General features: G+C 41.5%; 1 protein-coding gene across 2 annotated transcripts in view; it reads right to left on the reverse strand.

Moving 5' to 3' along the window:
• Window positions 1-14,135, reverse strand: part of SGMS2 (sphingomyelin synthase 2) — an 88,629-nt gene extending 74,494 nt beyond the window's left edge. Inside the window, exon 1 of one of the 2 annotated variants that reach the window (XM_037020147.2) lies at window positions 13,646-14,135. The gene's annotated coding sequence lies outside the window, so the exon portion shown is untranslated. Of the gene's footprint in view, window positions 1-13,234; window positions 13,560-13,645 lie in introns of those variants that run through there. The other variant, XM_037020146.2, reaches the window with a different exon arrangement.
• Between the last annotated feature and the right edge of the window lie 1,188 nt (window positions 14,136-15,323).

Below are 15,323 nucleotides of genomic sequence, written 5' to 3' on the forward strand. Positions count from 1 at the left end.
CAAGAGGGGACCAATGGTTACCAAAGGGGAGGGGTGTGGGAAGGTGGGTCGGGAGGGAGGAAGATGGGGATTGAAGGGTATTATCTTTAGTACACATGGTGTTGAGAGGTCATGGCAAAGACAGTGTAGCACAGAGAAGACAAGTAGTGACTCTGGCGTCTTACTACACTGGTGGACAATGACTTCAATAGGGCATGGGGGGGACATGATAATATGGGTGAATATAGTAACCACATTGTTTTTCATGTGAAACCTTCATAAGAGTGTATATCAATGACACATTAATAAAAAAAAAGCCAATCTTACTAAAAATGTATGCTGACCCCATACAGACATTTCTGCACCACAGTCTCTAGTACCACTTATTGTTGTTACTAGGAAACATTTGTACAAAAACAAAATCTATATCCTCCTGCTTCTACTGTTCCACCTAAAGGAATAATCCTCCATTATTAGCAATACACATAATACCATCTCCACAGTGGCTAGTGTAATTGCAGTGTCACAAACATAGGATAATGAAGTGAAAAACAAGCTGGTGGAAGTAATGTAGAGGGAAAAAAGTTGTGCACAGACTTGGTGGAAAATAACCATGCAAACACACAAAAGGGAAAACTTGCTAAAAAGAACCCTTTTGAAGTTGCTATAATCAGTTGCTACTATGCCTTTAAGACACTTTAGTATACAAGGGGGTAAAAGTTTTAAAACAGCAAACTGTATGGAGTAGCTGCAGATGACATTACCCAAAGAACTCAGGTGGGAGAGAGAGGAGGATTCTGAAATAGATGGGAGATGGTTTCCACAGGCTTCCTCATGTGGCTCTCAAGAAAGTTCCAGGGTTCAAGTGAAATGTCCAAGAAGGGAGTGCTAGAGTTGAGACCAGAGCTAAGCAAAGCTTCTAAATCAACCTCTGGCAACTGGTGGGGAGAGGGGAGGAGAGGGAGGAGCAGGTGAGGAAGGATCGAGAGGAAGAGGAGGGGTGGGGGAGAGGGAGAAAAAGGGGGCAAAGCTGGGCAAAAAACAGCCTCAGCCCAGGCAAGGCAGCGGCTGCAGAAGGCAGAGGGCAGCAGACAGAGAATCAGGAAACCTGGGCTCTTCATCGGCCTCTGTCGGATACAACACAGGGGTAAAGAGTACATGCAAAACAAGCACTATTTGAAAGTACTCAACTCTTAACTCAGAAAACATGTGAGTGCCTGCACCATGCTATGACATTTTTAAAAAGTATAAATTTTGCTATAAAGAAGCTCACTAGAAGGAACATAACTTCAACAGAAAACCATTAAGACAATATGGTAGTCCAGTGACAGAGCAAGGTCTAGGTGATCTGCAGCACAGAGGAGACACCGAAGGGGGTGAAGCGGAGAAGGGGAGGAGTGAGGAAAGCTCCCAGCAGGGCACACTGGAGGTCACTTCACTTCTGCCTTAAATCACTTCTCTACAAGGATTCCATGAGATCACCACTTACAGGAATCCTCCACACTGGAACCCAACCAGCCCTGTGTTCTCTTACCCAACTCTTCAAGAACTGAGGGCAGAGCTGATGACTCTGTCCTGCTGTAAAACACTCCGTTCCGTCGGCGCCTACCTCGCTGGGTACTCCATGGACTCCTCTACTAACTCTGCTATTGCTCAGGACCTGATCTCTGTCTCTCTTCTCTTCCTACAAAACACCCAAGTGATTCTAGATCCCCCATAATTTATATACTATTTGTGTGGACAACTCTGCTTCAACCTCCATTAGTATGACTAACAGGCAACCTACACTAACCAATGGCCAAAAAAAACTCCACTCCTTACAACCCTCTCACCCACCAAAACCCTAGGAGTCCTGCTTGATTTCTCCTGCTCTCTCATGTCACACATTCAAATCTAACCATAAGTCTTGTGGAGTCTGTCTCCAACCTCTTGAATCCGTCCACTGCTCTCCATCTCCAGTAACACCACCCCATTCCAGGCCACCTCAGTTCTTATGCAGCAGACTGCCAATAGCGTCATAACTGATCTCCTTGTTTCCACTCTTCCTCCCTTCTCCCGCATTCCCCGCCCAGCAGGCAGAGTCTGCTGCACATGTAATCACATCATGTCCCTCTCCTTAGATCACTTCACAATGCCTTACTGCATTAGGAATAAGACTCCTTCTCCTTTCAAAGTCTTCAAGCCCTATACAACCTGGTCTGTCCTGTCTGCCCCGCCACCTTCTTTCACCTCTTTCTCTCCTGCTCAGTCACTGCAGCCACATCAGCCTCCCTGCCATTCCCTGTGGAACCCAGTGCTTTCCTTCCCCAGGCTGATGCATATACTCTTTCCTTTACTGGCTCCTTCTCACCCTTCACATCTCAGTGCAAGTATGACCTCTTCCCACAAACTTTCCTGACTGTGCTAGAGCAGGATTGGCCAGTCACTCTCATTTCAAAGAAACGCTCCAAATCTGAAATTTTCTTTATTGGTTTAAATTGCATATTATCCACTTGGACTCCCTTTATAGCCCCTTTTCCTCTCTCAACACATCAACTCAGGCAATCTCCATTAGGGAGGGTAGAAACCTTAACTATTGTTCACTGAATTAAATAAAGTCTAGCACACAGCAAGTATCCAAAAATTGTGTTGAATGCATTAAGCAATTTCAGAAGGCATTGAGGAGGTCTTGGGACTGTCTCAGCCATCTGTGTAGTTTGAATAAACATTTGTGGGGATTTGAATAAGGCAATACATTTATGAAATCCAAAGCAATCTTCTCGAGAACATGGTGAGAACACCGGTTTACCTAGTGGCTGGGGGGAGTTTTTGCTAGGAAATCCTTCCTAAACCCTTCAGTTATCTATGCTCCCCCACCCCCTACAGAACTACACTGTCCCCTTCCTTCCCTCCACTTGCCCCCTGTCTGCTCCTCCCCTCCCCTGCTCCCTCCCTCCCTCCTCATAATGTGTCTGTGTCTTCCTACATTCTAATCTTATCTGTTCCTGGCCTGCTGACATCTGATATCTAGTAATGATTTCTCTGATGTAGGTTTTACAGTGGCCTTTTCCCCAAATGGTCACAATAAGCAATTGAACAAGAGCACAAATTGGTAAACAACATTAGACATATAAGCAGTACAAGGACAGGATGAAGATGGTGGTGGACAAATGGGTAGACAGTGAGGTGACAGATGAGAGTAGTTAAATGTGGTGAGGCCCCAGGGCTGAATCAGGCCAGGTGCTGTACACTGTGTCATAGCTCACAAAGACATATGAACAGTCATCTATATAAGCATGAATCTAATAATTTAAATGTTTCATTTTTAGGCTGAGACACACCTCCTGGCATCACAATTCACAAACTCACATTACAGATAACCTTAGAGAGACGTTTCACTGTACCATCCACCCTGTTCACTCATTCTAGCAAAAGGGACCAGGACCAGTTTTCTCTGGTGCTTACGAAAGTGACTCCATGAAATAAGTCAGTTTTTAAATACAGTACACCAGTCATTGGATGGCAGCTATGAAGGGATTATTCTCAGATTCATGCAGGGTATTGTTTAAGGATAAGGTTGGTCAGAGCTATTAAGTACTTGAAATGTGTCTAATCCAAGCTGATATATGCTCTAAGTGCAGGATACACACCAGATTTTGAAGATTCAGAAAAAAATGTAAAGATTTCAAGAACTTTTATATCGATTATAACTGATAACTAAATGATATTGTGATATATTGGGTTACATAAAATATGTTCTTAAGGTAAATTTCACCTGTTCATTTTTATTTTTTGTAATGTGGCTATTGGAAAAAATGGAATTACATATCTGACTATCATGTGTAGCTCATGTAATATCTTTACTGCACAACATTGGGTTCTTAAGGATGGTTACCTCCTGGGGGACAGGTCAGCACATTGGTCCAGGGGCTGGTCTTGGTAAATTCAGAAACTATTTCATCAGTTCCCCCAGGAGAGATAAGCTCTGGAGCTCTGATTTATACTTAGAAAAGATACAATAGAAAATACCAATCTATAATTTATCAGTGATGGTTAGGAGACAGGACAGATACCTTCTGGTACTAGTGAAGATTGTTTGCTTGGCCATTTACATGGAGATATTGGCAGGGAAAAACAAACTATTAACCAAGAACTGCTTGATGAGTATGAAATACAAGCAAGTCAGAGTCCTGTGCAGGTACTGCACCCACATGGCCAGGGTTCAAGAAGTTTCTAGACTAGAGAAGTACAGGCCTCAAAAAATCTCTTCTGAAAGAATTTTAGAATGCAGACCAAAACTTTCTTTCATCCACATCTGAATTTTTTTCCAAACCTTCACATTTATAAGAGGAAATCAATCCCACTTATATATACGTATATACCTCTCCTCCCCTAGAAACTGCTATATGTTTATACCATCCAGATAATTTTCCACCCATTACAATTATATATAATTAAATTATATTTAAATTAAATTTTGTTATATAATTTAAATGTTTTAAATATGTAATTAAATTATAACCTGTATTTTAAATTCATAAATTATATATTTACATATAATTTATATATATAATCATACAATTAAATTTTTAAAACCTACATTAGCCCTCACTTCATTTCTTAAAACAGGAAAATTCCCAAGATTTTATTTCTTACACTGCTGCTATTTCTACATTGTACAAAGGGGAGACCCTTAACTGACAGAAGCTTGTCTCCAAATCACAATGTAAGATTGTTATTGGAGAAGTGCATTAAAAAACAGACAAAAACGAACCCCATTCATTATGATAAATCTTGTTATTTTTAATTTCAGTAAATGATATTCTGATTTCAAGGTATTATCTACTCTGGAGGCCTAGAGCCCTCTAGGTACTTACTACAGCTGAGCCAATGAATATCACCTTTTATTTGTTTTGTTCATTACAGTTTGGGATAAATGTGCCCTTGCTATCAGAGAATTCATAATAACATTGCTAGGCAAGTAGAGCAAATAACAAATTAAAAATTTTAAAGGGAATATGGAGTAAAAACTCAAGAGATGATCCCCACCAGCATCATCACCACCAGTTTGGGACTATCATCTTACCCCAAACAAATGCAGGGTTATGATGACCACCGTGTGGGCTGCAGAGCCCCATTTCTGTTAGACAGCACTGATGAAAAAGGCCCGAGGTGGCTCTACTTGCTCCAGAATCAATAAGACTTTTTGCTGAAACCTTGGTATAGTCATTTAAAAATACTTGTTAGGTATCAGAATGTATAGAATCATCAAGTTAACTCCCTCTGCCCCCAAAGTGGTTAATTTGACATGTGAAATAAAACAGCCCCCCCAAATGTAAACACATGCAACACCTAATGTGCCCATAACAATATCATGAGGTTAAGTAGTTTGTTCCCTGGACTGGTATAAGGAACAAATCAAAACACAGTTTGTTCTGGTAACTTCTATATTAGTCTCCTGTTGCTGCAGGAACAAGTTACTACCAATTTAATGGCTTAAAACACACAAATTATTTTCTTACAAGCTCTGGAGGTTGGAAACATGAAATGTGTCTCAAATGGGCTAAAATTAAAGTGTCAGCAGGATTGACATTCCTTTCTGAGAAATTCGTTCTAGGGAAGAATCTATATCCTTGCCTTTTCCAGCTCTGGCAACTGAGTGCATTCCTTGGCTCACAGCCCCCTTCCAACTCCAAAGTCAGCAGGGGCCATCTGAGTTCTTTAAACAATGCCAGCTTTCTGGTTCTGACTCTTCTGCTTCCCTTTTCTCCTTATAAGGACTGTGTGATTACATAAGGTCCACCAGCTAACCAGAATAGTCTCTTTATCTTAACATCAGCTGATTAACAACCTGAATCCCCCTTGCTGTATGTGCAACATAACAGATTCACAGGTTCTGGGGGTTAGGGTGTGAACATCTTTGGAATTCATTATTCTGCCTATCATTATTATCTCCAACAGTAATTAGAAATCAGTCCAAGAAATCTCACATGTACAAGCTACTCTTCTCCAATAAGGATTCTTAACTCTTTTAAATTAGAATAAGTGAAACTAAAATTTAAAAGATGAGTATCAATAAGAGTAGAAGGCCTAAGACTGCAGCTTTTCTTGCTGAACCGAGTGGGCTAATTAGGGAAGGGGGAACACACGGCTCCTTTTCCAGACTCAACCCCACACCTGACTAGGCACTCAAAAATTTTTGAGAGAAATGCTTGATAATACCATATCGAACATAAAGCATCAATATCTTTCAAGAGCAATACTGAAATACATGACCTAATGACCTAGCTTAATTCTTCACATGGTAAATCATAACCAGTTGATGGCATGTTTGGACAGGTATGATGATTCGTTTGCTAAAACTGCATGTGCAGGAACAAAATGAGGCAAACACTGTGAGATGCGTATTAGATTCTACAACCAACAGTGCAGTACTCTACAGCCAAACTGTGTGCTTTCAAAACTTAATTCTGCCTCATGCTAGCTGCGTGAACTCAAGGAACTGACTTAACCTATCTGCGTCTTAAATGGGGATCCTTAAGATGGGAGTAATAATATCAGAGTGTTTTCAGAGAAGTAAACGATCAAGTTCTAAGTGCTCACAAGGAACCCTGGTACAGAGTGAAAAGCTTTAAGTATTTGGTAAATAAAATTTTAAGTGTTCCTGCTTGCTGCTTATAACTTGCCAAACTATATTTCAAGGGAGTGTACTTCTTGTACTAATTAATCCACCATAGAAGATATGATATCATATACACATACATATATAATCTAACAAAAACAATGCCCTTTGTTGCTATTAAAGTTTGGTAGCAACTACCAGGGTAGTAATAACTGGATGGTTAAACAACTTGCTGAACAAATGCACATGTCAGAAAACAATAGCAGCTGTGTTAAACAAACTATCTCAGGGCCTCCTAAGGAAATATGCACAGCACTGGGGAGGACAGTAGGGTCTGTGATTCTTAATGGGCCCAGCATTTTCTGGGACAGTGGTGCTCATGGTACAATACTCCTCAGAAGGCCGAGCTTTGGAAGGGACAGTAGCAGTTGTGCTGCATTATCGCTACCAGCATCTGCTCAGAGGGCTGGCATATTGCGACTGCAGCCTGGAAAGCTTTTCAGCATTCACAACTGATATATATATATACTTCTTATGAAAATTCTCAAATTCAGTGGCAGTATAGAAACAACTCCATAATTTTATTTTAACCCCAAAGAAAAGGAGGAGGGGAAGGTAAGGAATAGGACCCAGAGCCTACCATTACAGGCAAGATGTGACAAAAAGACAAAACAAGCTATCTTCATGAGAAAGCATGAGAAACTTCATTTTTGAGATAATAGGATTGAACCCTTAGTTTTCAAAATTAGAAGTGCAGCTTATATGCAAAAAATATGGATAGCTAAGCCGCTGAGTATTAACCATGAGCCAATATTACCCTCAATGTTTTACACACATACAGTTATATACTTTATGAAGTGATTATATGAATTAAGTACTCTTTGTTTCCATTTTACAGCCAGGGAATGGAGGCTCACCTGAGGTAGTTATTCAGAGTCACCTAGTAGTGGTCAGTGGTGGTGGGGATTCAGGTCCAAGCTGGCTGAACTGATCCTTTAGGGATTCATCTCTCTGGCATGACTTCATGCCCGAGTCAGTACAGACCAGAGGAGCATTCCAGGAGATGGGGCGATAAGCATACAAATCCCCTATTGAAATACATCCTCTAAAACTGGCCATATCTCTGAAGCTAGAGGAGAGATGACAGAATGCCCTGGGAGATATTGGGCAGTGCATAGGCACTAGAATCAGCTGTCCCTGGCTTAAATCCCTGCTCCACCTCCTACCAGCTCTGCAGCCATAAGCATTAACCTTTCTAAATTGTTTCCCTACCTCCAGGGGAAGAGAACACAAATCTCTATTTTGCAAGGCTGTCTGAAGATTTAGAGAGCATGTACTTCATTTAATATTCACTAGAACCTATCACAGAGTATCTACCATATTATTTACAATGCGATTTTACAAAACTACCTAGCTCCAGGGTGTGGTGAAACTTGGAGAACGAACTTGAGCAGCTGATGTCTCTGTTTCAGAGACTTAAATTCACTTTCAACTGCTGCTGTAAGTCTTTTTCTGAAAGGTCTCTGCTTCTCTTTGAAGATGGGCTGCTATCTTAGAGACTGCCTCCATGGTACCGCAATGAGTTAGGTGGCTCACGATCCAGAAAGACTTACTCTTTCTTCAACCCTCTTCCCTACCCCTAAATGAAAAGTCATTCCTTCACATTTTCTCTAGGTGTTAGATCAACTATCTAATTAAAGTAATTCCCAGGTGAGGAAAAGTATCCTAACCCATCGAGGTGGTGGGGGTGTGAAGAGGTACCCTCCCAGGATGCTTCTCACCAGCAGAGCAGGCCAGAGAGGCCTCTGACATATGCTTCACCCTGCCAGCCTGGCCCCTCCAGGCTCACACTTGACCCAGGGTCCAATGGGAGGAGCCAATTCCAGCAGGCCTTGGGAGTAAGTACATGCCTCCAAGGTCACAGAATTTGCCTTTGGCACATTCCCACCTTTCTTTTTACAGTTCTTGGCCCACCTTCAGTCCCTTCCAATTTGCAGGAAAGCTCTTCAAAAGTTTAGTTCTTATCATGCATTTTGCATTTCTAATCATCTTAATTAAAAGAAGTGATTAAATTTCAGGGGTAGATATACATCCTCCAACTTTCATAAATGTGAGTCCTGTAGTTCCACTTTTTCAGTTGGATAGCAATTTGCCTCTGTTCAGATACTCACTGAGCATTTTCTTGAATAAAGCAAGTACTGCCAGGTAAACTTAGAGTTAAGGATGTCCTAAGGGGGTATTTCATCTGCTTCCTAATTTTGCCTGAGGCTAGCCCTGACGTCTGATCTTGAAATGTGTCACTACAGACGAACCTCAGCATGGCACTACCAGGCAGAGAAGTGACACCTACCTGAAGGGCCCAACTAGTCTTATTCTTGATTTGACTTTCAGTAGTGGGCTGTCGCTGTCTTTTCTGACATGTTGGCTTTGAACCTGTTGCCTTTCATCTCCTTTCACCCCTTCTCTTCTTTAACAATTTTAGTATGTGGTTTTGCTTTTTCTTTTGAATAGCATAAAGAGGTTTATTGAAAGAAAAGATGTACTATGAGAAACACTCCATTAGTTGATGCTTAAAAAAAAAAATCTAAGATTGTATACAAGTTTGGTCTGAAAATTTTTAGTGACACTACCAAACTAAGATGCAAAGTTCTAAGTCTGAATTTTAAATTTTAAGCAAATCATCAAATTAGGGTTTGGCAGTAGGGAACACCAATCAGCAAATGGCTGTCCTATTTATCCTTTAATTCTATCAACTGCTTCTTCACGTTCCACGTTGAATTACAAGTCATTGTTAGAAATTAATAAATCGAACTTATCTGGGCTTCTGTATGAAGAGGTTGAATTGACCACCACTCATATTACAATATCCTTTATCAAAACAGTAAGAATAAAGAAACTAGCATTGGAAATGGAAATATAAACCCAAAGCAAAATTAAAATTTTGACTCAAAGTAACAAAGAGGGTATGATATTATAGCAAAACCTGAGAATGTTTAAATGAAGAAATGGTTTATAACAATAATGAAGGTTAGCTAATAGAAATATCTTGCCCCTTCATTAAACTAATCCAGAAATGTCTTACCAATTACATGCTTTTTAAGAGATCAAACAACAAATGTGTAGGTTTTAAAAAAGGTGACCTATTCATAAGTGATGGACCTTATTCTAAACCTAGCAATAAATCTGTTAAATGTAATATCTTCAAAATTTAACTGTGTTCCTTAGTAGGTACTAAGGGCGGAGACTGTAGAAGTGTAATTTCTTTTAGAGACCTAAATTAGCACTGTTCCATTCTGCTATATTTCCCCACAAAAGCAGTTTACTTTTATTGCTAGTAACAATAATACAAACCCAGATAGCTCTTGAGAAAGCTTGTGTTCTGTTTTCGTTAAATAATCCCTTGAATAATGAGCTACTGCCTATTGTGTAGCTCCACAGAGAATGTTGATCCTATTGCTGAAATCTTACGAGAAACACTAAAGCAACACAGAAATTAAAACTCTTAAATTTTAAAACAGAGAAAGTTTTCTAATTCTGAATATGGTAAAAAAAAAAAAGACAGCAGCTAAATTAAACATTATATTTCAATTTTTAAAATACAGAATGACATGGATATGCAGATAAATATAGATAGGATACTTAACACAGAGTTGCTCAAAATACTGAAAACTATAAACAATGTAACCGTCCAACAATAGAGGATTAGTCAAGTCAGAATCCAGCCATATAATAGAAAACCATAAAAGACACTCTATGAGAATATTCTAGTGATATAGAGAAGTTCGTAATTGAGTGAGAAAAAAAGTAAGTTAGAAAATAGTATTTAGAGAATGAACACAGTTTTGTAGAGAATAACTTTCCAGCTGTGCAACTATAGGGAAGTTATTTAATTTCCCTAGATCACTTTTCTCCTCAATAAAAAGGGGATAATAATAGTATCTGCCTCATTGGGTTGGAGTGGGGAATCACAGGAGATTGTGTGTATAAAGAAATGAGCACATTGCCTGGCTCACAGTAAGCTCAAAACATGTTTGTCAGTACTTTGTGTTATATGTCCACATGTGTTATATGTGAAAAAAAAATGAGGCTGTAACATCAACTTTCTAGGTGATGCCTGGTTTAACCTGTAACTTCTAAATTTCCGTAAGTAACATACTACTTGTAACATGGGGAAAAAAAACAATAAATTGGAATAATCACACACAGTGTTTATTCTCTTAAAAACCTACCACACTGCTTTGCTCACAGTAAATAAATTTTGACTCAGTTGAATTTATCTTTCAGACTTCATTGAAACAAGTTTTCTCTGGTTCACTTAAAACTCTTCAATTTAGTGGCTAAACTTGTCCATCATATTTTCATTGGGTAAATAAAGCAAGGCATACCTACATTATTCAGCCTCATAAGAATTTATGAGTCCCAATTCAAGAGTTTAAGACCCCTTAGAAAGTCACTAGATCCTGCATCATCTGGGGGAGGCAGTCTATGTAGACTAATGACTTTCCTCCCAACTCCCCACCCCTCTCCTCCTTTTTAACTCTTATTCCCTCTCCATAATCAAAGGCTAGGGGCTTTTGTTACTGGACAGTAAGCCTCAAGAGCAGTTACAGTGTCTCCTTCATGACAGCATCAGAGTAGCTAGAAGAGTGGCTGAATATAATAGCTGCTTACTAAATGTTCATCAACTGAATGAACTAAATAAATGTCTGACTGTAGTAGTTCGGGATAGAGGTTTCAACACCCCCACAAGAAAATGAGATAAAGGTGGACAGGCTACTCTAGTCTGAAACTGTCTAGAATTCTCAGTAACTGTTCCAAAACAAATAAAAACAAACAAAATTAAAAATATCTCACTTCAAAGTAGCATTAGCATTCTGCTAAAAAGAAAAGTTCTCAAAAAATGTATTCCGTTGTTTAACAGATGTAAGATTACTTCTATTTTTTCCTCCTATATTTTGTTTAAAAGTCCTGTAAGAATCCCAGAGGATTCAAGTAACTTATTCAGAGTAAGACAACTAGTAAGTTACTACCCAGCAAGCCTCAGATTTCCTGGATTCCAGCACCCAACGTCCTCCTACATCACCCTAGAAAACATCCCTAGCGACCTTTGACCCTAAAAGTTTTTATAAGAACAAATGTTTAGAATAATGTCAGAACAAATACTTGCTGTCCTCCCAAGTATTTCCTAGGGCTCTTCTAAGAATCCCAGAGAGCAACAAGAAACTGAGAGCAGGAGGCAGCAACCCAGAGGTACCCAGGGTTTCTGCTCCAGATTCCTAAGTTAAAACCAGCTTTACTTAAAAATGAAACTAAAGAAATGAAATTAAATATTAACTTGTATAAAGAACTTCAACCAGAGACTGTTGTGAAGGAAGACTAACAGCAAACCAAGGAAAGGGCTATAAAAAGGAAATTTTTGTATTGCTTATTTTTAAGAAAAGAAACAAAGTTAAGGGTAAAACTGAAGAGTTTTCCACACATCCAGTCTACCTATAGACCCCAGGTTTTTCACGTTCAGTCACTGCTCTGTTAAAACAGTGAACGGCAATCCCCCTGATATAGGGTGGGAGCAAAAAACTTTCCAGGTACCCACACTGAAACCTCCTGAGGACATCACTTCACACTCCAAGGAACTTGCCAAAGAATTTCACATGCTAAACCTCGGCCCACCAAGTTTATAAGTAGGAAATTTTGTGGAAATTAATTGGTTATTATGTAAGTCAGCTGGGACACATTATTATTTATATTTAAATAGTTTCAATTTGTTGGGGTCTGCTTTGTGGTGAGGCACGGAGATAGGTCTTTTGCGTCTTGGTCCTCATTAATACTCTCTTAAGTAGCTCCAACCCATTTTACTGTTTAGCGTGTTTAATGTGACTGAGAACCTACCGTTAAATAGATGAGACTAAGACAGAAACCAAGGATTTGAAGTAAAGTTTAAATTCAGAATCCATTCCCCCAAAATGAGACGCTAAACAGTTGAATCTCTTAAAAAATTTAACAAACATGTCAAATGATTTTAAGGTTATTTTAGAGCAGGTAGGATGAAATAGACGAATGGCGAAGAATGATAAAAATAAAAGATTACAGGCATAACATTTGAGTTGTTTCAAGAGTTAGCCGCGGGTATATTAACGATTATCCGTATTTCAGAGTGGTAGACAGGTCACTCCCGGCTCTTTGCTCTGAGAACCAAGCCTTCCCTTCCTTAAGGGGAGTAGCTCCGGAATGCCTAATGTTGAAAGGTTTCAGTGTTGGCAGCCCAGAGCCCAGAGTTGGGCTATTACTGTTCACCCATTCTCAGAAGGTGCCTCTCAAAAAATAAAAAGGCAGTCCATCCTCCCCCTCCTGAACTTCAGCCCTGACCTACGGAGTGGCTCTGGACAACCTACAGATTAACCTAGGTCCTTTGAACGTCAGGACCTAGTTATCCAATCTGGTTGCAAATGAATGGGATGACTGCTCAGAGCAAGGAGACTAAGCCGCACATCCGTCCTCTATTAGGAAAATCAAGCAAGGATGCCCTGGGGCGGGGCGCTCGGGGCGAATTAGAGCCACGTCCCTGTTTGCCACCCGCCTTCCCCTCCACGCGCTTCGCCCAGCGCGCCGCTTGCCGGCCGGGCTGCCTCCCCAGCTCCTCCGGGCGCTCCTTACCGCTCCGGGCCGGGGTTCCGGCCGCTCCAGCCGAAGGCACCGGCTCCCGCGGGGATCCGCTAGGGCACGGCGCCGGCGCCGCAGCCACCGAGGGGCCGAAGGCGCTAGAAAGTTTGCTCGGGGTCTCGCCCGCCCGCGCTGCGGGCCCTCCAGGGAAGCAGCTCTCCGGGTCCTTCCCGCGGCCGCGCCCCCGAGGCCGCTCCCGGCGGCGCTGCAGCACGGCCGGGGCTCGCGCGGCGGAGGACGGCCCTGCGCGCCGAGGGCGGGTCTCCCGCCCGCTCGGCCCGGGCGCGGCGCTCCGTGTTTACCCGGCCCGCGGCCGCTCTCCCCGCCCGCCGCCCTGCGCGCCCCTGACATCATTCGTTCTCTCACACCCTCGCCCGCCCCCTCCATTTCCCAACAGTGACTCACCCGCGGGCCCGGTGGCAGCAGCGCCCGCTCCCGCTGCCGTGGCTCTCGGGGCGCGGAGCGAAGCTCGAAAAACCGGTGCGACTTCTTAAGAAGAACGCAGCCGACCCTCCCCTCTCCCAGCCTTTAAAGGTGCAGGGAAGGAGGGATTTGGCCGGCAGCCCCGATTGGATTAGGGCGGAAGGCTGAGGGCCCGAGCAGACCTCCCTGAGCGGTAACAGAGATCAATCTGGGAAAGTTCTCGGGGTGCCACTCCCAGCAACTTTCAAGGGTGGGACTGGGAAAGGCGCCCCCTCACCTCCGCACCTCGCCTCATTCAGGGGCTGCTTTCTGGGTCTCTGTGAGAGGGCTTGGGCTCTCCCGCACTTACTCACTGGGTGGTGCCCGGGCCCAAATCAGAGAGGTAGTTTTCCTAACCTCACGGGGTTGCCTGGCAGGGTTACTCACTGGCACCGTGGCAACTCTAGGTGTGCGCTGGATGGCTGCTCCAAGATAATGAGACTAATAATACTTTCCCTTCAGTGTCTAACCACCATGTCATTTGACCTGCTAATTGATTTGCTTCTCTTTAAGGGTAAGAAACCGTAACCAAAATAAACAGTGAAAGACCAGTTCTTTGCTCTACTGAACACTGGGTTTCTCCGTACTTTTTGGAGCACAAGGCGGCTGTGTGTGGTTTCTTTGATGAGCTCAGAAACTGTTTTTAGAAGGGGTGTTACCGTCTTAAAAATGATCAAAGCTCTACATTTCTTGGAATTGTTATTCATACACCTGCTGGGCAGTTTTCAAAGTAAACGGTGGCAGCTTCAGATTCTAACTGGGATGAATCTGAGGGAATTTGGCCAAATCTTTAGTGACTTTGGCCAAACTGACAGAAATTTTATGTTAACTTGTTCCTCCAAACAAGATAATTATGTTTAGGATTTGCACTGGCTTTTAGGTGACTTCATATAATAAAAATAATTGAGAGGCATCTCTAGATGTCTAGTGCATAAATCATGTATGTACATGTCTGTGGTAATCAAACATTACAGTAACATAAACAAACAAACAAGCAAACAAAAACACTACATTCCCGAAAGGGACAACTGTAGTGTATAACTATATAAGTTTCCCCCAAAAGAAAAGGCTCCTGAAATTAGCCAAAGTTTTAAAATCCTTGCTCTGGAAAATGCACTCATTTAAAGCTACAGAAAGTTAAGAACCCAGAAGAGAACACCAACAATTGAAGTTTATTTTCCTTAGATTTATTATTCCTTTTCAAGAGATGATTTCCAATTTTACAAAGCCCAGGCATTTTCCTCAAAAGGCAATACCAAATGGATTGGTTTGGTAGGATGCAGGCAAAGTAAATGGAAATTCAAACCAACAGATTTTAATAGACAATCACAGATGTAATCAGAAGCTTGGGTGTCCTGTCTATGGGTAACACAGAGGGATTAGATCCAAATGTGTAGTCACAGGCAAGTTAGGGTGAATATCCCACCTACAACCTACTCTATGACACCAATATTTGAACATTATTGATATAGATATAGATATATGAATTAGATTTTCTACAGATCTCAAAATATGATGGCATGGACTTTTAGGACTATGTAGAAGAATGAAGTAAAAAGACCCCAAAAAGCTTGACATCCTGTCTGCCTTCTTGCATGATGTACATCCTGCAGCTGCATCA

This window comes from Manis javanica, chromosome 5 (assembly GCF_040802235.1).
Source record: "Manis javanica isolate MJ-LG chromosome 5, MJ_LKY, whole genome shotgun sequence".
NCBI classification, from domain to species: Eukaryota; Metazoa; Chordata; class Mammalia; order Pholidota; family Manidae; genus Manis; species Manis javanica.